Source organism: Antechinus flavipes, chromosome X (assembly GCF_016432865.1).
Source record: "Antechinus flavipes isolate AdamAnt ecotype Samford, QLD, Australia chromosome X, AdamAnt_v2, whole genome shotgun sequence".
Classification (NCBI taxonomy): Eukaryota; Metazoa; Chordata; class Mammalia; order Dasyuromorphia; family Dasyuridae; genus Antechinus; species Antechinus flavipes.
The window spans coordinates 74,089,717-74,116,586 of record NC_067404.1 but is presented as its reverse complement, the minus strand read 5'-3'; positions in this window follow the sequence as shown (position 1 = coordinate 74,116,586).

Here is a 26,870-nt window from a genome sequence, read left to right as displayed (position 1 = left end):
CTAACCTAGCCCCATGCCACATTCTCACCTCCACTCCAGCATTCTAAATATTTTTATACATATGGACCATTTGACTCATTGGGGGATATTTTGGGCGTATAGACCTAGTGGTGACATTTCTGGGTCAAAGAGTATTGTTCTGATACGCTTTCCAATACTCTTTTCTATCCTATAACCATGATGCCTCTATTTTAATGTCATCTTCATTCGTCCACAAATCCATCCATACATTCATCCTTCCATCTATCTACTTATCCATTTATCTGTCCAGTCCTTTTAAGGTTTATAAAGTGCTTTACACACATTATCTCAATTAATCTTCACAATACCCTATGGAATGTCAGTGTGTACTTTATTGTCCCCATTTTCCAGATAAGTATGCTGGGGCTCCAACTGTTAAAATACCCTGCTTAGTTTCATACTGTTCATAAGAGTCTGAAGGGAGATTCAAATCCAGGCTTCTCTGACTCCTCCAGTTTTAATATTGCAGCTATTATACTACCCATAAGAATTAGAAAATGGCAGAGGTAGAATCTCCCTTAGAAGAAATTAGCTAGTTTAGTCTCATTATTTTACAGTGGGGGAAACTAAGGCTAGAAAGGGGAAGTCGCAGAGTCACTTGAGTAGTGACAAAGCTAGAAATATGGTCAGGTCCCTTGGCTCCCAGGCCATGCTTGGCCCAAGGCTAACGACAGTAGACAGAGGCCAGCTTACTGACTGAGACTTCTCAGGATCTGCATTCAGATATCTCTTCTGATATATATTAGCTGTGTGACCACAAGCAAATAGCTTTGTCTCTCTGAGCATCAGTTTTCTGATGTAACATGAGGGGGTTAGACTGGATGACTCCCCGGGCCCAGCCAGATCCAGATCTTAGATCCTATGAATAACTGGGAAAGGCTTTTCCTTTTTTTCTCTTGATTTTTTTTAGCCTCCAGCATTTGCTCCTTACACAAGTCCAAGTTGTATAGTAAGGATTTATGTGAATTCAGACAACAATAACCTGCCTGACTGACAGTAAATTTGGGGGCCAGATAGGAGAATTTGTGCTCCCATGTTGAAGACAGTCATGAGAAGGGTGAATGTCTTGGCTACTGAGAACTTTGTTCCCCTCCTCAATGTAAAGAAAGTGAATAGGGCAAAGGGGAAAGGATTACATTGCTTTTTATCCATTAGTCTGCAGGAGGAAAAAGGCCTTTGGTTTTATATGACCTTATATCGATTTCATTCTTCACATAAAAGTTCAAAACCTCTCTCTTTCCTTCTCCCCTACCCCAAAGGAAAAAAAAAATATTGGCAGACTTTTTTCCTTAGCAATTTTTCTTTCAAAGGAGAAAGAAAGGGAGGTGGGGCAGCCACCAAACATGATGATCACAGAGACTGATACACAAAAGAAGGTCATGTTTTTGTGAAAAAAAAAATTGAAAAACTATTTGCAAAATTTTCTAGGTCAACTATAAGCCTAGTCAGAAGGGGTGAAGGTGGGAGGGGCAAGTGGAGGGAAATCGAGACATAAGGAGAGAGATGAAGAGAGAGAGAAAGAAACAGACAGAAAGAGATGGAGACCGCAACAGAAAGCAAGTGTTAACAGTAGCTTGCTCCATTATCCTGACCAGGGATTTTATTGGCTATTCCTCCTGCTTGAAGTCTTTCTGTCCTCATCTTACCTCATGGCTTTCCTCTGCTAATTGTTTCATTTATGTGGAAATAGCTTATGTGTACAGTTATTTGTATGTTGTCACTCTGATTTAACTGTAAGCTCCTGAACAGCAGGGACTGTCTTTTCCCTGTCTTTGTATCCCTAGTACTTAGCACAGTGCCTGGCACATAACAGGTTCTTAAAAATATTTATTGATTTGATCAATGATGGCCTGAATCATCTACACCCAGAGAAGGAACAATGGGAAATGAATGTAAACAGTTTGCACTTTTGGTTTTTTTCCCAGGTTATTTTTACCTTCTGAATCCAATTCTCCCTGTGCAACAAGAGAACTATTCGGTTCTGCACACATATATTGTATCTAGGTTATACTGTGATATATTTAACATGTATAAGACTGCCTGCCATCTAGGGGAGGGGGTGGAGGGAAGGAAGGGAAAAGTCAGAACAGAAGTGAGTGCAAGGGATAATGTTGTGAAAAAGTTACCCAGGCATGGGTTCTGTCAATATAAAGTTATAATTTAAAAAAATCAGAAATAAAATAAAGAAAGAAAGAAAATATTTATTGATGAAGAGGAGAAGAGAGAAAAAATAGCTACTTAGTGTTGATGGGGTCATTATTTCCTTCAGGTAGTTGTCTGTACATGCCCAGGGTGAGGATCAAAAGCAATTAGCCCCCCCTTCACCTCCTAAAATACAATATTCCATAGATTGTCCTCTGATCCAAGTTTGAAAGGATGAGTGATATAATTCTATTTGGGTGCTAGGTGGGTTACATGCAAATAGATATCAGTGAGAGAGATTTGCACTGGAATTATCTGTTATGGGCCAGAACTCTGAACCTGAAACAAAGGATTCTTACAAGGTATTAAGTCAGTGGAATTGATAGAGACAATAGTTATCTAATTTAGCCTGGTTCAGTATGATTGATTTAATCCAACAAGGAGAAAGAATTTGAAACAAGGTGCTAAGTGGAATTGAGGAGACAATGTTTAAATCTAGTTTAGCACTGATTTAATCCTACAACAGATAATGGTTTCCTAGTGATATAATGATTGGTGTGTACTCAGTGTACAGCATATAAGCAAGAAGCTCTCAGGGCCAGAAGGACAAGAACACTAGAAGCTCCTCGGAGGCTGAGACATTCATTCCATTGTCCACCTTTGTGGTGGCTGAAGGCTGAAGCACAAACCTTTGTAGTCGGGGAGATTCAGAAGCCAGAGAATGCAGGTGGGAGCTCAAGCTCTCGGAACCAAGAAGAGAGAAAGGCCTCCAGAAAATTAGCCAAGCCCCAAGTGAAGGAGACAAGACTTTGAGGGAGACAATAAAGGATTTGGACTTTAACCCCTGGCTACTTGTGTGGTGATTACTGAACTGAAATGAAGGCTGCTCCCAGAGACCCCAAGAAAACCTCAACAGAGAATATTATATTTTAGAGAGAACACTACACTTATCAGCGATGCAATCTCTCCTATCAAGGCCACTGGGTTTTCCAGAAGGAAGGAAATGAATATCCTTGATCTCTGCTGTCCAAAATAGGCATGTCCTCTCTCCATTTCATGATATGCATCACTAAAAAAAGGGGGAAGCTGGCACTGATGCTTGAAATTGCTGTGTCCCAGTCCCACCTTCCTCCAAGGATGACAACCCTCTAGTACTGGCAGCTCCTAACAGCTATTCTGTACCCAGTTGCTGTCCTGCTCATGCCCAGCTATTTAGTGCCTTGAGGATTGAATCACATGCAGGCCTATGATTAGTATGGAATTATCAGATATTTGCCCCAGGATATCACCATTCTTGGGTGCTTCAGAGGATATTACAAGGGGTATAGGAATAGAGAACAGTTTTAGAGAGGATATTTGATCCCTCTCTACCATATCGATACCTTGTGAAAAGAAAGGCATCTTCTCTCATCTGATGCCAGATCACTCCCATGACCCTACAGTCTACTTGAACATCTTTATACTATCAGTCCCCATTTTCCAGGACCTGCCTTGTGTTATTCCTGCAATACTCTGCATCTGATTAGGGTGAACTGTCCATATTCTCTCTGGCCTTGGACATATTCCCTGCAGGACACCCATGATTAGAAGCATTTATCAGCCTTGGGGTGTCCCAAGGGTCCCCCTTCTCTGTCTGGATGTGCCTCAGGTCCCAGAATTTCCAGTTTGGGCTCTGATAATAGGAGACAAAATCAAAATCCTTGCCAAGATTCATTTGATTACTTTGCATAGTCTTTGATAGGTTGATACAAGAGAAGTAAATTATTCAGATTGTTGAGGCCATAGGAAATACATTTTGCCCTCAATTTTCTGCATAACTCGGGCACTAACAACTACTTCTCTTGAAATAACTATTTATTTGTGGCTAAAGAATTTTTTTTTTTTTTTGGTCTCAGTCATCCAGAAAATATATATGTAGACTCAGCTGTTGAAAAATGCATATTTGATGAGTTAGATAAGACATAGAGTTGATTATTTGCTAATGTGTTATTCTTCTTAAAAGAGTTGTCACTGATTGGGGAATTATATTTTCTACATAGTGTATACACACACACACACGCGCGCGCGCGTGCGCGCACACATACACCCCCCCCCCCATGTTTTAGGCCTTCAATTTCCAAGTTCATTTTTTTTCTTTCTCTTAAAATATCAACAACATTTTTATTTTCTGCTCTTTGGATTTTTAAAGAAATTCTAAGCTAAGATAGTGTGGCTACAGTGACTTAAGGGAGTCCATCAAATCTTCTATGATATAATTCACATGGGCCAATGTATTTGAATACAAATAGATTTCCATGTGATCTATGTCCTTACTTTCACTCTCTGTCTAATACAAGGGCAACATTTATGCCTTTCTCATCTTCCTTCTGCATTCAAAGATTAGTCTTCACATTCCTTTTATGTCATTTGTAAGTTGCAATTCATCCTCAGCCTTGCAATCCTCGATTTCCTTTGGCTTTCCCATTTGTATTTCTTCTTCTATTTTGGTTTCCTGTACTGTAGAAAAGGTTTCTCATTCTTCTTATTCTAATCTTCTGAATTCACACATATATAATATGAAAATACATACACACACACAGATGCGTATATGTGTGTAAATACAATGGATGATCATTTAATTGCCACAGGTAACAAAAGCAATGTGCTAGCTGTTGGTAGTGCAAATAGGGAAGGCATGGAGATGTACAGCTTATGAGACAATGTTTTGATCCTCAATAACCTTAGGATCTAACTCAAATAAGTGGGTTTTGGTTTCTTTTTTCAGTTGATTAGTCATACATAATCCCATTTGGGGTTTTCTTGGCAAAGATACCAGAGTGGTTGGCCATTTCCTTCTCAAGCTCATTTTCTAGATGAGAAAATGGAGGCAAACAGGATGGAGTGACTTGCCCAGGATCACATAACTGGTAAGTGTCTGAAGCAGGATTTGAACACAGGTTCTCCTGACTACAGGGTGAGCACTTTAACTACTGCTACCTAGCTGCATTTGCTGCCTAGCTATCATACAGGTTTAATACCTAACAAATAATTGCTTAACTATTTAAAAATTTGTGATTTTGCATCCTTAACATCAATATCTCCTCCACACACATCATCTTTCCACTAGTGAAGATTAGGACTCCTCTTTAGAAGTGGCAAGTCAATCAGCATTTCTTCAGTGCTTACTCAGTGCCCAGCATTGTGCTATACGAATTCAGCCAGCAATAAGGGGTCACTAAAAATTTTTCAGTAGAGAAGTGGTGCAGTATAGAGAGTATCAGCTGGAGTCAGGAAGACCTGAGTTCAAATTCAGCCACAAATCCCTTTCTAGCTGTGTGATCCTCAGCAAGTCACTTTATACTTTATCTACCTCGGATTCCCCAACTATAAAATGGGGATGATAATGGCACTTATTTGTGTGTGTACAAATAACATTTGTACAAAATGCTTAATAGAAGTCATTTCATCCTGTTTCCCTCAGTCCCTTATCTGTAAAATTAACTAGAGAAGGAAATGGCCAACCATTCCAATATCTTTGTCATGGAAAACTCAAATGTGCTCACAAAGAGTTGAATATGACAGAACATGTATCCATTACTTTGAATATGTTGGGTAGTGTTGATCCAAATTCAGTTTCTGATTCACTACTTTTTATTTTTCCCAGAAACTTTTGTTGACTTACTTGATGTACTCCTTACCACAGGAGTCCTGGGATCTTTAAGTTGATCAAATGCTCTATTATTCTGTGAGTTGTTTCAGGATATTGTGTATTTAATATGTTCCATTGATCAACCCTCTATTTTTTAAGTTCTCCTGAATCATTTTGATGATGACTATTTTCTAGCAGACTTTGAGATCTGATACTGTTAAGCCTCATTCTGTTCCTCTTTTTACCACTATTTCTCTTGAGGGTTTTGACCTTTTGTTCCTCCAGATGAATTTTGTTATTAATTTTTTCCCATTCTTTAAAGTAATCCTTTGGTACTTGGACTAGTGTGGCACTGAAGAAGCAAAGTAATTTCAGCAGTATTATCATTTTTATTATATTGGCATGGCCTACTCAAGAACAATGAACATTTCCCTAATTATTTAGGTTTGTTATTTCTGTAAGGTTTTGTATAGTTATATTCATAGAGTTTGATGTATGTCTTAGTAGATAGAGTCTCAAATGTTTTATATGTTCTGTAGTTACTTTGAATGGAATTTATCTCTTTTGAGTTTTGTTGGTAATATATAGAAATGCTGATGATTTATGTGGATTTATTTTATATTCTTCAACTTTGCTGAAATTAGTAATTGTTTTAGTTCATTTTTGGTTGACTCTTTCGGGTTCTCTAAGCACACCATCATATCATCTGCAAAAAGAGATAGTTTTGTTTCCTTTTTTCCTCTGCATATTCTCCATATTTCTTTTCTCTTGTCATATTGCCATAGTTAACATTTTTAGAACTCGAGTGCTGGGCATTGGTCTGACTCTGTCTCCTGATCTGAGTGCTGGGCTGGCCCCATCTCCTTTGGAGGCTGAGGCTAAGACATTGCTCTGGCCTTGGTCCCTGCTGGGAGAATGGGATCCTTGGGGGCTTGGTCTTTCACCTACTCTGCCTTTTTGTTCTCAGTACTTCTGCAGGGTTCTGCCAAGGTGTGTGTGTGTGTGTGTGTGTGTGTGTGTGTGTGTGTGTGTGTGTGTGTGTGTGTGTGTGTCTGCAGTCTTGGACTAGCTGGATTAGTTTTCAGTCTATTTTCTTTGGTTTTCTTTGTCATTGTTTCTTCTTGTGCAGTTTTAGAGCCTCTCTGGGGTGTTTGTAGGAGATTTGTTCCCCTCTGGGTCTTAACCCACTATTATCTTTGCACAAAAATCACTAAGGGAAAGAAATGAGTGTTATAGTGATGAGGACAAAACTGGACAACCTGTCCTGTAACAACTTAAGTGGGTTTATATTCTCTGAAAGAAATTCCGGAGAAAGACTCTTTCCCTACACAAATCTATATGGTCCCACAACCTCTGGAAGCAGGAAGAAAGATTATCTAAAGTATGCACCTCTTTGGATGCAAAACTTAAATGGCTTTACCTTTTGCCCTTCTAGTGTTCTGTTTCTGTATAAAATAAGTCTCTAGAAGATAGATATCTCTTCGCCATCACTTGATATTGCCCACCGAGAGAACATCTTGGTGTCTTGCTAGTAAAAAGCCTTTTCTTATCACATTTGTGTTAGCGAATTTCTCGCTTTGAACCCGCCCTAACTTGGTGTTTTGGAGAACTAGGAGACCAACCTGTATTCCTGCCATGATCCATACCTCATCATTAGCACAGTATTAAGCACTTTGTATAGGTATTATTTCATTTGATCCTTACAGTAACTCTGAGAGGTAATTGCTATTCTTATTCCCATTTTATTGTTAGGGAACCTGAGGTAAAGTGTAAGTGACTTGCCCAGGACCACATAACTTTTAAGGGTTTGAGGCTGGATTTGAATTCAGATCCTCCAAGTCCAGTAAGCTATCCACTACTCTGGTTACTGTTGCATATCCTTTGACCCAGAGATAGTGCTTCCTAGGCCTATGCCCTAGAGACATTAAAGAAAGTGGGAACGGACCCATTTGTACAGAAATATTGACAGTATCTTTCTTTGTCATAGCAAAGAATTGGATGCAAATGGGTGCATTCCACAGTTGAGCAGTGGCTGAAGGAGGTGTGGGATAAGACTGTCAGGGAACATTATTGGCTAATAAGGAGTATGGGGCTTAGAATTCTGTCTTCCAGGGAAAACTTTGACATCTTCAACAAACACGCAACATCCTTGCCTCTGTAGCTCCTCATCCTGCATCATTCTTGTCTTTGCTTCCTACGAGTTTGTCACAGGAGCTCCACCCAGTTTGCTAAAGGCAGGAGTGGGTGGGGCCTTCTTCACTTTTCATCACTTTTCCTGCAGGCGGGCTGGACTTGTGGAAAGAGTATGACTGGATAGGATGCCAATCCTCGTGTTTTACCCATGCTTTGACAATTTCTGAGGAAAGGTTGTACCCCCTTATAGGATGGTCAGGCATGGATATGGTTGGTAGGTATATCTGAAGTGATGAATTAGTTGAGTTTGGGAAGGGACCTCAAAAAGTTGGGGGTTGCAACCTGTATGGCAAGGTGTTTCAAAAGAATTTGCAGGCTTGAACCCATCTCCAAGTCAGGGGGCAAAGATTATTGTAAGGCCAGTTGAAGTGGGCTAAGTTCCAAATGAATTTAGCAAAGGACCAAGAGAAAGGAGACACTTTTATCCAGTTCTTCATGTCATTGCTATGCTAATTTTATGGCCTAGAGGTAGAACTGAGGAGTGGTCTCAGCAATTTAATTATCACTGACCAGCAGATTTTGGACTATCCTAAGGCCAAAGGACTTAAGAACCATTGACAGACATTGTTAGAACAATAGCACTCTAAGGTTACAGTCTCAGGATCTCTAATATATCTTCCCTAAAGCCTAAGGGAGGAAATATTATTAGATTCCTAGGCCAGAAGACTTTTACAATCATTGATGGACAGATTGTTAGAATAATAGCACTCTAAGGTTGGGGAGACCTCGGGATCACTGGTTCTAAACCCAGAAGACTTTAGAATCATTGATAGATTGTTAGAACAGAATCACTCTAAGGTCAGGGGGACCTCCCTACTGCTGTGTCCCCTAGAAGCTATATTCCATCAAAGTCACAGATACATTTGAGTACATCTTTCAAGGAAAACTGAATGATTTTTGGTATATGGGTGTGAAATACCTTGTTGTAAAGGAGCCTATGAGGCAATGTTTGATTTTCCGCAATGAAATGCCCTTTGTTCTTACCCTGCCCCTTGTTAGATGTCATTGGCAGGCTGGCCTAAGCCTGGGCACCCCCTTTGTTTCCCTCTTTATTTTCCAGTCACCACACTGAAAAATCAGTGAAGTACTCAGAACAGGCCAGATTCCTGAATCCTTGTCCAGGTCTTGCAAGTGTCTTGGGAATCAGAAAAGTACCCAAAGGGTCCCAAGCAATTTCAAAGAGAAAGGCACAAAGTGCTGCCGATGTCATCATAAGCAGCTGCTCTCATCAAAGGCAGTAGGATAAGGAGGAACTGAGCTTCCAGCTGGGTAAAGGAAGTAGAGAGATTAAATACATAATTTTGATCAAAAACCTTTTCTCAAGCATTCAAACAGATCATTCTGTCACCATCCTTCATCCCCTTCCCCTTTTTTCCCACCCAATCAAGAGTCAATGCAACTCATTAGAGTCAAGAATAGACTAGAAACCCAGCGCTGTGATTTGAAAGAGGAATTGGATTGATTTTGATTTTGCTTGACTCCTGAAGACAGCAATAGGTAGATGTAGCAGAGAAAGCAGATTTAGGCATTTTTTGGATTCTGTCTCCTCCCCTCTCCCCTCTAACTCTCCCTTCTTTGTCTCCCATCTCCTTATATTCTTGCTCTTAAAAACCAGGATACTCCTCCCCTCTACCCTGCCCCAGGCCTCTACTTTTGATATCGACTCATGGCATTGTATCTAGATCCCTAGCTGAATGCCCCCGGTTTGCTAAAACAAAAGAAACAATAGCAAAAATCCTCAGCTCTTCTGCAATCCATAATGATGACCCATTCTTTGAAGTGGCCATTCCCCAAACCCTATGAAACTTTACCTTCAAAGGGGACAATTTGATGAATGAGTTAACTCTAATGAAAATTTTCTATTCAGTGATTTGTCATCTTATTCAAGCTGCACTGATTTTGTTTCAAGTATTTCTCTTACGAGCTGCTATTAGAATTCCAGGAATGGGAGCTAGCCAATGAAAATATGCAGTCAGGAGCTGACAATAATGTGAATGAAAAGAACAGTGAAGTTAAACCTAATGCTTTTAATTGTTCTACTTTTATTGGAAAAGAGAGGAGTCTGTTGGTACAGAACATTGTAGGTACTGCAGACATCAGGGTTGTATTGATCGATTTTGCTTATTGTTTTCTCCCTTACAAGGAAAAACATTGGGTAAATGGGAGAAAAGATAATAGCCAACATTGGAAACTTTAATGTTTACAAAGCACTTTACAAATATTACCTCATTTAAGCCTCAAAATAACTCTGGGAGACAGCGACTATGTTTACATGTGTTGAAACTGAGGTTCACAGGGGTTAAATGATTTACCTAGGGTCAAACAGTAAGTCTTTAGGGTCAATGTGAGATTTGAACTCAGGCTCCTGGATTCCAGACTTGGTGCTCTCTCCACAGCTGCTTTGATCTACAAACAAAAGGCATCAATAAAATCTCATTTTAAAATGTTTACAAGAAGAATTGGAAATGAACTTAGTTAACTCTGAAACAAAAACAATGTAGGTTCAAAAAGTAGCAAAACAATTTCATGGGGAAAAAAGTCAGAATTAACTAACCAAAGGCATATACCCACATCATATAGGAAATGAACAAATTGGTCCAGCAAGGGCCATTATCTTCTATTAGAACAAAAGTTCCTTGAAGAAGTTTCTTTTCCTTAGATATTTGCATGTCTACTTCCTAGTCCACATTAGTACTTATTCAAGATTTGCTCATTGATTCTCGAATATTGTTTGTCTTCTGTATTCAAAGAGGACCAAAGACATACAGGTGATGTCTTGACTTGCCCATAAGTAAAGAAATGATCAAAGCATATGAAGACTTTTCAGAAGAAAAAATTGCGAGCTATCAATGACCATATGAAATGTGCCCCAAACTCCTAATAGTAGAAGAAATACACATGTAAATAACTCAGAGATTCATCTGAAACCTATCAAATTGACAAAGATGACACAAAATGAAAACAGTGAATGTTGGGGGATGCAGGATGGCACTGTCACCAGAGCTGCAAAAGGTGCCAAGGGCAGAGCAGAGCTGCCTAGAACAGGCCCACGCCCAGGGGCTGTTGTTGGATTGAGAGAGTGTTGTGGACCAGTAAGGAATGCCCGATGGGATCGTTTCAGTTTCTGCACAGTCAATTAAGGCCAGCTCAGATAACATTATAACTATAGTAATATGCAGGGAAAGATTACTAAAAGTTAGCTCTCTCTAGACAAGCAGAAATCCAAAAATGGTCTTAGAGAACAGAAACAAATAATGATAATAATAACGCATAGCTAGCTTGTAACATTTTAAGGTTTGCAAAACATTTTACAAATATTATTTCATCTGTTCCTTACAACAGTCCTGGGGGATAGGTGCTTGTGAGCCTCATTTTACAACTGGGGAAATTGAGACATACAAAGGTTAAGTGACATAGCTGGTAAAGGATAAAGCCCAGGCTCAGGGCTCTATCCACTGAGCCACCTATTCACATAAAACATAACCACCTCATCTTAGCTGGGAGCTGACTATGGGAGTAGAATGTCTCTTATGGTTTCAGGATGTTTGTCATTGTTGCTGTTGTTGGGCAGGATCAGGGGAGGGAATGGAGGGGCCAGAGAGATAGAGATCTATAAAAAAGTGATTGTGATATAAAAACAAAAGAGAGAAACACAAGTCAAAATAATATTCTATTACCATCAACAGTTGCACTCAGTGGACAGTCAAGGATGACAGTGAGGTTGTAGTGATTGGATATTAGCAAATAGGGAGCTACTGAAGATTTTGATTGGTATTCAGCGGAACTGAGGCAGGAAGCTTTATGTAGGCCCCATTGGAAGTAGGAAAGGTTGGGAGCAAGGAGATGAATGGACAAGACCTAGTAGTAAAACAGCACCATGAGGTTGGTTATGTGTGCCAGGACATGGTGAATGAGAGAAATAGAAGGAGAGAACAGATTTAAGATAGTTCAAAGAAGACAACTGAGAAGACTGTTTCTAGTTAAATATTGGGGATGGAAAAATGGAAGGATTCCTAACTCCAAGAATATGATTCTGAGAGATTGGGAGAATGGTGGGGTCATGGGCAGAGACAAGGAAGTTAGGAAGGCCCTCAGGCATTGTCATAAATAAAAGCTGGCATTTACATAGCACTTTAAGATTTATGAAGCATTTCACAGATATGATCTCATTTGATCCTCACAATAACCCTGAGATCTCTCTGCAAAGTGCCTGTAGCACAAGTCTTTGTGACTCTAGGTCCAGTGTTCTTTCCCTTGTGCCTTCCTTTAAGTAGAGGAGAAATTACAGCTCTATTGGTTTGAAATTTTCCTAGCGTTTCTCTCTCCTGTTTGTTTTGCTTATTTCGATTCAATTGTATTGCTTTTTTGATTGCTTTTTTTTTTTTTTTTTTTTTTTTTTGACACTCAGTCTCTTCATTTCATCCATTCTGGAAATGGAGTAGCCACTCTTGAGTCCAATCCCAATACCAACTTCCTTGGAGTTTTGAGCCACTCTAGTTCCAGACTGATCTAGTTTGCCCTTCCTTGGGTAGCTGATTGTCTCTTCCTCCGAGGTTCACGGTGCTGGTGCTGGACTCAATGTTGGACTCGATTGACTTGAGCCTCGTTGCAAGTTGAAACTGCTGAGCTCAAGTGGTCCATTAGTTCTAGCCTCTTGCTATCAAAAATTACGTGCATACTATCATGCCTGACTTTAACAAATACTTATTAAACATGCTCGTTTCAAGGCACTGTAGATAAAAAGACGGAAATGAAACTCTCCTGCTCTCAAAGCTTAAACTCTGTTAAGGAATATAACAGGTAAACGGTTAAAGAAATGTAAGAAGGCCCTTAACAAGTGGGTCAATTAGGAAAGACCTCTGACATCTAAGCTGTGCTTTGATGAAAATTTGGAATTGTGAGAGATGGAGTCCAGACGTGGGCAAGTATGTATATAAAGGCATGGGGTGGGAGCTGTGGTGGGAGGATAGAGTGTCATACACTAGAAATCACCAGAAAGCAGCGTGAGCAGAATGGAGAGTGTGCAAAAGGAATAAGATGAAATCCCATTGGAAAGAACAATGGGAGGCAACGTGGGAAGGGCAGTAAAGTGCATGCCTGGAGACAACAGGGAATAACTGAAGGTTTTCTCAGAGGGGTTACACGATGCCTTCAGAAAGCAGACCTGCCATCCTTGGTACACACACACGGGGACTTGACTGCAGGGATGTAGAGAGCAGACCCTCCAAGATACATATATGTGCCCCGAGTGGCAGCTCCCCCCCCCACCACAGTGCCTTTGTAAGGCTTTGAGAACATCCCTAATGGGCCATTGCCAATTAAACCTAAGCACTCTGCCAAAGTAGATTTAACTTCTACACCTTTTCTCTTTGGATTTTTGCCATTTTCACTGTTTTCTTCAGTCTCTTAATTGGCCCTTTTTGGAATCCACCCTCCTTCCCACCCCAGGCAGCAAAGGCAACTTAGTTCTTTGTTCACACACCCAAAAAGGCTTTGATAAATAGTAATAATGAGTTGGTCTCATTTCTAGCCATCTGATGAGTGAGGTGAATTCATTTATAAAGTAGGCTGTTAAAAATTCTTTTTATAACTAATATTCACTGGGGAGCGAATGGCTCAGGGCCGTGGCTATGAAACCTTGCCGTTCTGCAGAACATTTAGTAAGAGAAATCCTCCCGTGGGCCTCCTTGTCCTGTGTTCTGCCCCACCCCTACTTCTCCACATCATCCATAATGCTTGATTAACTGTCTGACTAACCATCACATGGGGCTATCGGTTTGCATTCTAGGTAAGATATATGTTCTTCTTGCATCTGCTGCCATTTGCCAAAAAGAAAATAGTCACAGGGCTTTAGAGTATATGTAGATTATCCCTGAAGAGGCAATGACAGACACTCATGAGGGTCAATCACTAGTAGTAGTTTGGGCCAGGGGGAATAGCCATTTACATTTCATGATGGTTGCATTCCTGACTTCTTGTAAATATCTTAAAGGGAGATTCTGAAATGAAAATCTTATATTTAAGAATTCTCTTTAGCTGAATCATGGAGAAAGGGGCAGTTTCAATCATTTTTTTGTTTTCTGTTTCAGTTTAAAGCAAAACTTGAGTGGAAGCAGCATAGTGTGACATCTAGAATGCTAAGTGTGGAGGGGAACCTGCGGTTCAAATCCTGCTACTGACATAGTTGGTAAACCCTAAAAGTTTTATGAAAGGCAAACTATTGAGAGGTGGTGGGTGACCTAGTTGATACAGCTGTATCACCAGACTCAGGGGGGGGGCGAAGGCTTAGGGGTCAGAGCCACAACCTGCAATTTTTGTCACTGGGGTGAGCAGCATGAAAACTTGTCTTCTAATCAACTTTGTAATTTTTTTCTTTTTTTGTTCTAAATATTTTTTCTGATTACATGTAAAAAAATTAACATTCTTTTTTTTTATATAAAATTTGAATTCTAAATTCTCTCCCTTTCTCCTTCACTTTCCCCTTCCTTGAAAAGGCAAGCAATTTGATCTAGGTTATACATGTGCAGTCATGGAAAACATATTTCCATATTGGTCATGTTGTGAAAGAAGACACAGACCAAAGAAAAGAAAATGAACATTTTTAAAAAGGATGCTTTTTTAAAAAATAACTTTTTATTGTTAGAACCCATGCCAGGGTAATTTTTTACAGCATTATCCCTTGTACTCCCTTCTGTTCCGATTTTCCCCCTCCCTCCCTCCACCCCCTCCCCCAGATGGCAAGCAGTCCTATACATGTTAAATAGGTTACAGTATATCCTAGATATAATATATGTGTGCAGAACCGAACAGTTCTCTTGTTGCACAGGGAGAATTGGATTCAGAAGGTATACGTAACCTGGGAAGAAAAACAAAAATGCAAGCAGTTTATATTCATTTCCCAGTGTTCTTTCTTTGGGTGCAGCTGCTTCTGTCCATCCTTGATCAATTGAAACTGAATTAGCTCTCTTTATCGAAGAGACCACTTCCATCAGAATACATCCTCAAACAGTATCGTTGTTGAGGTATATAATGATCTGGTTCTGCTCATTTCACTCAGCATCAGTTCATGTAAGTCTCGCCAGTCCTCTCTGTATTCATCCTGCTGGTCATTCCTTACAGAACAATAATATTCCATAACATTCATATACCACAATTTACCCACCCATTCTCCAATTGATGGGCATCCATTCATTTTCGAGCTTCTAGCCACTACAAACAGGGCTGCCACAAACATTTTGGCACATACAGGTCCCTTTCCCTTCTTTAGTATCTCTTTGGGATAAAAAGGATGCTTTGATCCGCACTCACGCTATTCATTCTTTCTCTGGAGGAGAGTATCCTTCATCATGAGTCCTTTGGAATTGTCTTTGATCACCATATGGTTGAGAAGAGCTAGATCATTCACACTTGATCATCATACACTATTACTGTTACTGTGTACAAACTTTGTAATTCATGATGCGAAAATAGTAGAAGTAATTAAGATGGATTTAGCCTTTAGGAAAGTGAATGTTAGGAGAGTGGTTCATGCATGATGGTTATTAGTCTAGTAGCATCTTATTATAACTGATCATACTTGCTAACTAGATATTAACCTCAGCTCCTTTTGAATATATAACATCTTTCAGAGTCTACGTTTCCTTTGCCCTCAGGAAAACTTCCGGTTGTCCTGCCCTAGTTATGACTCTGCCTGCATTCACAGCCCTCCTGCATTCACTAGCTATGTGAATCTGGGCAAATCATTTCATCCCTTTGAGTCCTGACTTCCTTCTCTGAAAGATGGGGCTATGTTTATGGCACTGACCTTGCAGGTATACCATGAGATTTCCATGAGTCAGTGCCAGTTGTTGCTGTCTCTCCCTGTCCATGGTGCTCCTGAGCATATAAGTCAGGCTGGTTGTTGTGAAAGGGTTGTCTTCTCTGAAAAACAGTTACAATGTATAAGAGGGAAGGCATGGATGGAGGGCTGGCACATTGACATGCCCAAGCAACAGAGGCACAAACATCAGACTTAATGCCAAAGATGGCATTTGGCAGGTACTCCTCCTTGATTTGTAAAGTGCCCCCATGTGCATGACATTATGTTAAGTATTCTGCAATAGGAATTACACAATGTGGTCCCTGTTTGCTGGGAGGTGATATTGTCCTCAGCTTCCAGTACCATAGCCAATTGCTTAATAGGACCACTTCTGCCTATGGAGAAAAGCTACTCAGATTTCCGCTGAGGTGTGTTGGCCTGGCTGATGCACAAGGAAGATGAGAAAGGGATACAGTCTTTGTACCTTCCCTTAAATGAAAGAAAATGATTGGTAGGGAATCTTTATCCTTCGGTTCCATTCACCTTCCAGAGTCCTACTTCCAAGCAGTGTTTGAAGGGGAAAAGATAGGAATTCATCCCTTCTGGTGGCCTAGAATTTTTTCCTTTCAGGTCTTTGGGCAGATATGCTTTTGAAAGAGGCACAGGGGAAAGCACAGAAGTGGCATTTGCCAACCGCAGCTCCAGTCAGAGCCCCGATTGACCTTGAATGGCAAGTCGGGGTAGAAAAATCACAGGAGAGATCCCAGGCTTCTCTCTACTCCTGGATCTAGCACTAACTACTTGTGTTTGGCTATTCCCATGAGCCTTCCGGGCTTCAGTTTTCTTATCTATAAAGCGAAAGGGTCTGACTAGATCAGGGAGTCGGCAGCTCTTTAAAAGAGAGGAACCATTTTCAGTGACGTTTGTAGAATATCAATTTTGGAAGGTTTGCTCAGTGTGTGTGTCTATAAGCATGCATGTGTGTGTCTGTGGATGCTAAAGAAATTTGCACTGAACCCCACACTGATTTACATGGTTTTAGTATTTTAAAACAGGAAGAGGAAAGAAAGCCTTTCCCCTTTCTATTTGGCCCTTTCCTGTTTTTCCTATAAAGGACAGATGTGCTTTAGCCCTTTTAATTCCTCTTGAAATGTTAGGCTGTGACCACATCTGAGGTCAGGAAGCTCCAGCAATCCCTGAGTGATCTGATGAAGAGTGAAAAGGGTAAGGCAGACGCCCAAGAGGAAAACCGGAGCAGTAACAAATGAGAGCATCTAATTTTATTTGCCATACAAGGAACAGGATTTCATATGGCAGAGATCGGGGCACAGGCTTTCTTTCCAAACTGATATTAGCTTTCTATCAAGTCTATTTTCCTTTGTTCTCAGGAGGAGGGGGAGGAAGAGGAGGAGGGACACATCTGACCCCATCTTTTTCCTTTTGGGTACCACAGTCAATGCAAATGCCCAGGTTCCAGCACAGGGGTTTCCACTAACTCAGAAAGGGAAGCAACTGACATAGAATAAGAGCCAAAAAGATGCCCAATATAAAAATAAAACAATTCCTTTTTTCTTTTCCTTTGACAGGATAAATATCTCTGAATTACATTTGTCAGGAAGGAAATCTAATTCAGTGATTTTTCTCACCAGTAGAATCTTCTCCTTTCCCACTTTCTCCCCTTTACACAAGATGGCTGTCTCTCCATACATCTCTGCAACTCTGTTTTCTGGTGGAATGGGTTCTTGGGGAAGGTGTGGTGACAGTAGTAATAGCAATAATACAAACTTTAGCTGGGATTACAACATCATCATCATCATCCTTGTGGCCCCTTCTCTGATAAGGTAGGATGTCCCAAAAGTCTCATTGCACTTTAATAGCTACGAGAGCTTGAAACTTCACTAAGACTTTTAGCCCAGGGATAGATCCGCAGTAACTTAATTATCTTTAGTAGCTATTACGACTTAGAAAAATTTTGATATCACCAGAGGAAGTTTCCAGAGGACAAAGTGGCAGCACTAAGAATTTTGTGAGATCTCATATGGGGAATTAATACAAATATATAAGACCAAAGGCAATTTCCCAGTAGATAACTGGTCAGAGAATATAATCAAATCATTCTAAAAAGGAAAAATTGCAGACTTCTACAGCTCAATAAAAGATTGCTCCAAATCATCAAAACCAAGAGAAATGTCCATCGATAGAATTCAGGCCTTTTATCCCATACCCAGCAAACTGACAAAAGCTCAGGAGAGACGGTATTGGAGGCTGTTGGAAGATGGTTGACATTGTCCCACTGAACGACCCATTCTTTTCCCCACCAAACCTTAGGAAAGACGAGAGATTTTCTGGGGTCACCAAGGATAGTGAGGGTGAGTGACAGGGGGGTGATTTGGAGAGCTGGAGCCATCAACACTATCGGGCATCTGACACTGGGTAAAAGATTACAGGGGAGAAACAGAGGATTTTGTTCTCATTGTACCTTGAATACACGGACTAGTATGACTTGGAATGTGAATGTTGAATGGAAAGAGGCTCCTGTTCATTCTAAGTTTTAATACAATGCCACCTTTCAGGCATTGCCAAAGAAGGATCTCAAAAATCAGAAAATTCAATGCTTGCAGGTATTGAGTACAGTGGCTTTAAAGTATCACATTATCTAAATCTGCCCCTCTATTTATTTGCAGGTCTGTTTCTTGGCTACCTTTGGTTATTTACCTCTCTCATTTTCTTCATGGAGCATCTTGAGGTTTACAAATTGCTTTGCTTCCCACCGCAACCTTGCAAAGTAAGTAATAGAAGTATTATTGTTGTTATCATCATCATTATCATCTCCTTTATAGAGACAGTGACCACAACCTTGCAAGGTAGGTAATACAAGTATTATTGTTATCATCATCATCATCATCATCATCATCATCTCCTTTATAGAGACAGTGTCACTGAGATACAAAGAGAGAAAATCCCTTAGGTGGTTGTCCAAGACCAGCACAATAATCTGATCCAAGTCCCTCCTGCTTTCTACTACCCAAGACCTGTGGTTCCAAAGCTCTCTGTTATTCAAAGAACACATTGGCCACTCCCAGTCATGGAATTCATAGAACCTATCCCAATGCATATTACAAACCTTACCTTGCTTGCATATCATTTGATTTGTTAATTAAAACCAGGATCTCAACTTTATTATAGTTCATTTAAAAAATTTTACTCATCGTTCCGCTTGTCCTTCTTTTTGGCATTTCTAATATGGAAGCCTAGCATCCTGACATTTTCCATAATGTCTAATGACACATGATGATTTTGCAACCACAAAACAGACCATTTAGGAGCCATTTAATGAATGGAACAGTCACCAGAATCAATAAATGCACTGGTTCATTCTTCAAGTTGAGATAAATCTTTCATGTGTGCAAATAACTCATCTCATAATTTTGCCATTTACTATTGATGCAGAAACTTCAGCTAAATATGCAAATCTTGTTGTTCTTTGCCTTTCTGTAATTTGGCCTCATTATGGATATCTTAATATCCATAATTTATGAATGTGTAACTGCTCACGTAAAATATTTCAATTCTCCTTCTCTGCTGGCTGTCAAATTTTCAGTCATACTGAAAAATTTAAACTTCTACAAGGTGAAGGAGCAAATGAATTCTGAGACAATGAGCTGAGACAAAAAAAATGAAGTCTATGCTGACAAGATGAAGCTGGAAATTGAAAACAATCATCTAGAACCTTTGCATCTCAAAATTTTTGCCTAAAATACCTAGGTAATCATATGGGAAGTTGTATTCCTTTGTCCTGAAGCCTCAGGTAATTGCTCCAGACTGCATGCAATTGTGTTTGTCCTTTCGCTCAAGAGACCAGTTGGCAAAAAGAGGTTAAAAAATGAGCAGACTCACTATATTTGTGAGTGTTCATTTTGTCTTGACTTGCTGCATAATCTCTACATCATTTTCTGTGTAGCATAGAGTGGGGTAAGAGGAAAGATCATTCATTCAAGGTCCCCAGTTCAGGCCTTCTTCAGCTTGTTCCACTGGTAGCCCTTTTGCATCCAAGAAATTTTTCTGCATCCCCAGCTATATAGGTATATAAAAAGGGTATACAAACCGAATATTTACTGATAAGAAGTCATCATTTCACGACCTCCACCTTCAGTTATGAAGCCCCATATAGGGTCATGCCCCACAGTTTAGTGGAAATAGGTCTGGGGCTGAAGTCAGAGGACCTGGGTTCAAATCCTACCTCAGACATGTGCTAACTTTTTAACCTTTGAGCAAGACACTGAACTTGGGAAGTCTCAGTTTCCCCCTCTGTGATATAAAGGGATTGGATTAGATGGAATCTAAGATACCTTCGTCTCATCTCATGAACTTTTGTCTAGATTGACTAGCTATTTCAGTGGACCAGCAGCCTCATGTAGGGTAAATAGAAAAACATTTTTGGTGATGACTGATGAAATAGTGGTCAGTTGTAGTGTATTTTGGGATGGATAGTAGGCCTTTGTTTATTCTTATTACATTATCATCTTCCTTTAAATAGCAATCACATTAAAAGACTGAGTGAAAATTCATGGAACTATACAAGGCTCCATCCACATTTACACACTGGTCCAAGAATAACTTTTATTTTTTTAAATTCAATAGTATTTTCTTTTTCCAATTACATGTAAAGATGGTTTTCAACATTCGTTTTTATAACATTTTGAGTTCCAAATTTTTTCCTCCCTCCCCCCAAAGACAGCAAGCAATCTAATATAGATTATATATCTAGTCATTTTAAACATATTCCCAAATTAGTCAAAGGGAAAAAACCATAAAAAAGAAAAAGCAAACTTCAAGAAAAGGTTACAATACTGTGGCTTGATCTACAATACTGTAGTTCTCTTTCTTGATTTGCATGGCACTTTCCATCCCAAATCTATTGGAAGTCTATTGTATTGCTGAGAAGAACCAAATCCATCACAGTTGATCATTACATAATCTTGTGTTACTCTGTACAATGTTCTAATTTTGCTCACTTCATTCAGCATGTCACCAATTAGTGAACTAATTAGTGCCATCCACCTATGATAGGAAATGAGTACAGTAACCCTCTATCTACATTATCTTATTTGGTCCTTGTGATAATCTTGTTAAGTAAGTGTTTGTGTGTGTGTGTGTGTGTCTCCAGATTCTGGCACATCTTAGATACTTGTTGAATTAAATTGTTGTATACCATTTTTACAAGTGAGGAAAGTGGGACTGAGAAAAGTTAACAGCTGTGGCCAAAGTCACATAGCAAGGGCAACTGGGTGGGATGGTGGATAGATTGTAGGGCAGGAAGACTTGATTTTGAATTCAGACGCAGACACTTTTTAGCTGTATGAACCTGGGTAAGTCTCTTTTTTGCCATATGTCTGCCTATGTTTGCCATACATCCCCTGGAAAAGGAAATGATAAAGTACTCCAATGTTTTTGCCAAGAAAACCCCAGATGGTGTCATAAAAAATCAGAAATGACTGAAATAAGGAGCAACAGCACCAAAGCCACAGCAAGTGTCCAAGTTGGGTTTTCTGTCTGCACTCATTATACAAATTCTGTCATTTGCTGGCCTAGCATACTGGGGAAGCAGTGAGTTTGGCTGAAACAAGAAAACAGGATCATAGGACCATAGGTGCAAAGGTCATCTAGGTCAATCCCCTCCTTTTAGGAATGAGGCTGTGATGGCCTAGATAGGGCAAGAAACTAATCCAGAGTCATGCAGAGCTTCATTTCTTTATGCTGCCTCCTCAATTTTTGCTGTGGCACCATTTTGTGGCCTAGATTACCAATAAATGATTGTTAAAGGCATTCTTTTCAAAAGCCTATGTCTATAGTAAGAATGAAGGTTCAAAATGATCTTTGACCTTTCCTTTATTCGTCTTAGCTAGGTCCACATGGCTGTAGCAGAGTCATGTGTGATTAGGTTTGTCAAGTCTAGGGCATCACAGTTTCCCACTATTCTAGATTGAAGTTACTTGTCAGTATACATTAATGAGACATGGCCAGAATGGCCAGACCAGTTCTATGCAAGCTCCCCGTCTTGCTTAGGTTCTCCATTGCTTCCCACATTTCTTTACTTCTAACTTATTCCTCAAGCCCTTAACCTTCCTAACCAGTGACCCCCTAATCATCAAATCCAGTATCTTTCTCCTAGTCCTCCTTGCCCTTGTCCATCATCTCTGTTGTTGCTCAGGAAACATTTATTAAGTGCTAGCCTGATGTTGAGCATGCTTTTCCAATTCTTGCCAATTATTCAATAGCTTTCTCTAGCCATCTTGGCCTCCTTCCCTCTGCCCACTCACCCACTTTTGTGGTTAAGCAGTTCAGTGGAGAGTGTCATTTCTGCTGAACTATCTCAGGTAGGTGGGCTATGGGGATTTCTAATTTGTTCTCATACATCTGGCTTATCTGCAGTACCAGAGCCAAAGTTGCCCAGTAGTTTTACCATCCTCTACTTTCTTTGATTTTTTGAAATGTTTACATTATACTAACCAGATGCTGAGCCAGTCAGCTTCTGTTTCAGGATTCCTGACAAGCCTTTACCACTACCAAAATGGTCCCAGAACATGCAAAGTCCCCACTGTGCATCTTCCTGGCTAGAAATTTCATCATTTTACATTGACCTCTACTTCTTATCGCATAGATTTGAGATTTGCTGTGGTCCTTATATCTTGTAATTTATTTTTCTCATTATCTTATATTTGATGGAGTTCAAATAGGAATGATAATGGGAGAAAATGCTTTCTTGCTATTTTTATGCTTAATGTTCTACATATGATTGAGCAGTTAAATAAAATAATGGTGTCTTTGTGATGAATACAATTATTTGAATGGATGTAAGCTCATGGTCTGAAGGCTCAATGAAAATATACACAAGACTGAAGGAAATCTGAGATGAAAGGTATTAATACCTGGGAGGAATAGTAGGATTTAACTGAATTTTAAAGACCATATAACTGAATTTTGAAGGCGGTCAAAGAAAACGGGAAGTGGATATGATTGATGAACAGAATTCCAGGCATGAGAGACAGCCCATGCAAAGGCATGAAATGAGGAAATGGCAAGTTATGATTATAGAACTCCAAGTAGGCTGGTGTAGCTGGATTGTAGAATAAGTGGAAGGGAATAAAGTGTAAAAAGACTGGAAAAATAAGATGAGGCCTGGTCATAAATGACAAACACGGCCAACCTTATATTTGAGTCAAGAAGTAGTGGGGAGTCAATGATGTTCACTGAACCCAGACATGGGGATTAGAGAGAGGATTGATATAATGTGCCCTATGTTTCAGAACAATCATTTTCAGTGCATTTTAAACATTCATTTTGTTTTATTTTTTCAACATTCATTTTTTACAAGATTTTGAGTTCCAAATTTCTCTACCTCCCTTCTCCCCTCCCCTCTCATCTCAGAAGAGCTAAGTCAGTCATAGTTGATCATTTCACAATCTCATTTTACAGATATAGTTTTTGTTGTTCAGTCACTTTTTAATCATGTCTAACTCCTCATGACCCCACTTGGAGTTTTCTTGGTAAATATACTACAGTGTCTCAGCATTTTTTACTCCAGCTCGTTTTACATACAAGAAAAGTGAGGCAAACTTGCCCAGGGTCACACAGTTAGTCAGTGTTTGAGACTGGATTTGAATTCAAGAGGTTGAATCTTTATGACTCCAGGTCCAGGACAGTGCCACCTAGCAGCCCCTCAGAATCACCAGGAAGGAGCAAATATAGAAAGATGAGTGTACGCTGACCCTTGAGGAGCTAGTCCAGGCTAGAATTGCAGTGCTTAGAGAGAGATTTGTGGAGGGATGCTTAGAATTAAGATTAGATTCTTCTTGCTGCCTCCCTGGCTATCTTTGATCTAGTGTTACCCCAAGGCTAGGGCTTCGTTCCTCATTGGGAGTGTCTGCCTGTGAACCCTGGCACGACTTTCATGCTAGTTCTCTGCTGGATCATGCTTCCAAACTTTTGAAGCTCGAATTCTGTGTCCAATTAGGTTATATTTCTAAAGTGCTTAGCACGGTGCCTGGCACGTAGGAGCTACAATAGAAATGCTTCTTCTTCCTTCAGTATTTCTTAACTTGAGGCATAAAAGACTAGAACCAACAGGGACAGAAGCCATAGCAAGCCCATGTTCTCTTGACTTCTTGTTGGCTTACAAAGGTAGCTAGTGGTAAAATGGAGGCAGGGAGATGCAGACACTAATTGTTTAATCCTGGACAGGTCCTTTCACTTTTGTATTTCTCATCTGAAAAATGAGCATAACAATAACAATTAACCTCCTAGGATTTTGTAAGGATCAAATGTAATATTTATAAAGCATTTTGGAGACTTTAAAGGCCTATATAAAGGTTCATTATTGTTATTGCCTGAATGGGGAAAGTAGATCACTGATACTAGCTTCCTCTTTCCAACTAGAGGCTTACATCAGTTCTTGCCTCATCCCATGAATGTAGCCCTTCTGAAAGTCTTGTGTATGAACATTTAGCTCTGGCTTAGAAATCCATCAAAGATTTCTAGCAGACTAGAAATAGAAGATCTCTACATTCTCCACAGTCAGGGAGTCCATATAGTGTTCAAGGCTTATCCAGACTAAAGGTGGAGATGCAGCAAAGAGGCTGTATCTGCTCAAAGATGGCACTCCCATTGACCAGTCCTCCTCTTACATTAACTTGCCTTTCTTTTTGCATTCTGTTCCCTTCCTTGCACTCTGCAATCTGCTTCTCCAAATCTTCCAATTGTCCTTCAAGTCTGAGCTCAATAATCACTATCTACATAAAACCTTTTCTGGTCGTTGCTTTGCTTTCCCCATACCAGCTGTCCTCCACATCGGTGAAGCTCCTTGAAGGCAAGGGGCCATTTTACTTTAGTCTCGGTGTAGGCAGAGCCTAGCATAATGGCAGGCACAGAGTAATCATTTAATAAACACTTGTTGATTGATGGACTATATTAGCCATTTTGGAGACATTTTTGTGTTGACGTAATGTTGAGTGGAGTTCCTGTGAATGATGCTCATGGAAGACTTTTTGATTCCATCAAGGTATGTACAAATACTGCTATAACTCATTGGTTTAACTTGATCTCCAGATTTAAGTCTCTATTTTTATTTAGTTCACTCTAAGACTTTTATACTTATGGAGTCCAAATGATATTTTGATATCCTTGGAGAAAGATTCCATGAAAGGGGCTGTTTAATGCATCTTTGATAGAACCATCTCATTTAATATTATCCTTTAACATCAAGTGATAAGATGTTTATAGCAAACATGACAAAACATGACTCCCTTTTTAATTTGGAAGTCATACTCAGATCTGTTTTGTAGAAATTAGATTGTTTAAATCTAGAAAGAATCATATGAGGCTTACTTACCATTTCTCACTGTAACGTGTCATTTCATATCATCAGTTTCTGACATTATTGTGTTGGTAGTATGTTTTATATAAGGCCATCAATACTCTAGCATTCTCATTATGTTTGGTTCTTTTTCATGTATTTGCTCATTGTTTTTTGTTCCTCAGCCAATATGTTATCTTTTTGGTAAATGTACATAGTAGCTTTTTTAAGTGATAGAAGCCATGAATGCTTTGTATAAAGTACATAGACAAGTAATTGATCTCTATTAGGTTAATGGTGGCCAATAGCATTCTCATCTTTTGATAATAGTTGCACGATGATGTCAATTTAGAAATATGGGATCAGCCTTTCTTTTGAGAGGAAACTGCCAAAGTGTTTTGCTTGTAATTCACACAGCATTGTGATGCATTTCAGTTAATATTTTTAATTTTGTAAATTCTACCCCATCCTGAAAAAATCTTCAGTTGATCTTTCCATCCCCCCTAACTATTGTCCTATATATCATCTGTCCTTTGTAGCTAAACTTCTTGAAAAGGACATCTGTAATAGGTGCTTCTACTTTTTCTCTTCTCCCTTTCCTCTTAAATCCTTAATCTGGCTTCTGTCATCTTATTGAAATTACTACGGGTCTTAGTCACCAAATCCAATGACCTCTTCTCAGTCCTCATTCTCTCTGTAGCCTTTGTTGGGCACCCTCCTCTCTTTGGTACTTTCCACTTTTTAGGTTCACTCTTCTCTCCAGGTTCTCATCCAACTTATCTGGCCACTCCTTCAGTCTCCTTTGCTGGATTCTACTCCAGATCACATCCCTCAGCTTTCAGTCTTGGGCCTTCTGTATTTCTTTCTGTACTATCTTTTTTATGATCTTTTTTATGGTGATCTTCTCAGTCCCCAAGAATTTAATAACCATTTTTAGGTTGATGATTCATTTTTACTTCTACTAATGCTGCCCCAAACACTCCACAGACCTGCAATCTTTGATCTACAACTTTCTTTTAAACACCTTGAAATGAATGTCTAGTAAACATCTTAAACTCAATATGTCCAAAACAGAACTCATTGTCTTTTCCCCTAAATCCTTTCCACTTCCTACTTTTCCAATTCCTGGAGAAGGCAATACCATCCCCGATCCTTGAGGCTCGCAACCTAAGAGTCATCCTGGACTCCTCATTCTCTCTCATGCCCCATATGCATTCTCAATTCTGCCTACTGACCTTCCTGGTTTTCTTTAAATCCCAACTTTTAACAAAAATGTTCCTCAACCTCTCTTAATTCTTTGTTAACGATTTTTTCCTCAGACTGTATATAGCTTGATTGGAACATATTTGTTGGCATCCAGTGTCTTGTTCAGGTAAGCTCCTGGGACAGGGTCTGTCTTTTGCCTCTTTTTTATCTCCAGAGCTTAGCACAGTGTCTGACCCATAGTAGCTATTTAATAAATGTTTATTGATTGATTGATCATTCTTCTTTAGGTCAGCCAGTTTCTAGTTTGGTAGGGAAATTGGAGTTTCAGCCCCTTCTTTGATGTAACTTTTCATGATATTGGTGAGTACGAGCTTTTTATTTTGAATTTGATCCAAACGGTGTTTGTGTCTGTTTTTGTGATCACATAGATGACTAGAAATCTTCCATATTCTTTGGGGGGGGGGTCCTCTCTCACCTTTGTAGCAAAGTTTTTGATTTAAGTTAAATCTTTCATTTTGTTCTTTGTGCTG